This window comes from Schistocerca nitens, chromosome 4 (genome assembly GCF_023898315.1).
Source record: "Schistocerca nitens isolate TAMUIC-IGC-003100 chromosome 4, iqSchNite1.1, whole genome shotgun sequence".
Lineage (NCBI taxonomy): Eukaryota > Metazoa > Arthropoda > Insecta > Orthoptera > Acrididae > Schistocerca > Schistocerca nitens.
Window position 1 is genome coordinate 738,792,293 of NC_064617.1, and position 1,154 is coordinate 738,793,446.

The window sequence follows — 1,154 nt, forward strand, 5'->3', positions numbered from 1 at the left end:
CTTTTGATGTCCGCCTTCCTCCGTCCGTCATAGGTTATTTTACTACCTGTAACTGAATTCCTTAATTTCTTCAACTTCGTGACCATCAATTCTGATATTAAGTTTCACGCCGTTCTCATTTCTGCTACTTCTCATTACTTTCGTCTTTCTTCGATTTACTCTCAATCCATATTCTATACTCATTAGATTGTTCATTCCGTTCAGCAGATCATGTAATAATTACCGAGCGAGGTGGCGCAGTGGTTAGCACACTGGACTCGCATTCGAGAGGACGACGGTTCAATTCCGTCCCCGGCCATCCTGATTTAGGTTTTCCGTGATTTCCCTAAATCGTTTCAGGCAAATGCCGGGATGGTTCCATTGAAAGGGCACGGCCGATTTCCTTCCCAATCCTTCCATAACCCGAGCTTGCGCTCCGTCTCTAATGACCTCGTTGTCGACGGGACGTTAAACACTAACCACCACCACCACCACCACCACCACCACCAAGATCATGTAATTCTTCTTCACTTTCACTCAGGATAACAATGTCATCAGCGACTCGTATGTTTGATAACTTTTCACCTTGAATTTTAATTCCACTCCTGAACCTTTATTTTATTTCCATCATTGCTTCTTCGATGTACAGATTGAACTTTACGGAGGAAAGACTACTTCCTTGTCTTACACCCTTTTTAATCCGAGCACTTCGTTCTTGGTCGTCCACTCTTACTACTCCCTCTTGACTCTTGTACATATTGTATAATGCTCCTCTCTCCTCCATGCCTTACCCCTATTTTTTCTCAGAATTTCGAACATCTTGCACCATTTTACATTGTCGAAGGCTTTTTCCAGGTCAAGAAATCCTATGAATGTGTCTTTATTTTTCTTTTGTCTTGCTTTCATTATCAACCGCAACGTGCCTTTACCTTTTCTAAAGCCAAACTGATCGTCATCTAGCACATCCTCAATTTTTTTTCCATTCTTCTGTGTATTATTCTTGTCGATAACTTGGATGCATTAGCTGTTAAACTGGCAGCCCTTGAAATATTCGGAATTGTGTGGATGATATTTTTCGGAAAGTCATATGGTATATCCCCAGACACACATTCTAGAAACCAACGTGAATAGTCGTTTTGTTGCCACTTCCCCCAATGATTTTAAAAATTCTGATG

The 1,154-nt window shown here is 41.3% G+C and overlaps 1 non-coding gene across 1 annotated transcript; it reads left to right on the top strand.

Moving 5' to 3' along the window:
* Positions 1–225: 225 nt before the first annotated feature.
* On the top strand, positions 226–298 carry Trnaa-cgc (transfer RNA alanine (anticodon CGC)). Its single transcript has one exon. It is a non-coding gene; the product is annotated as a tRNA-Ala (tRNA).
* The last annotated feature ends 856 nt before the right edge of the window (positions 299–1,154 follow it).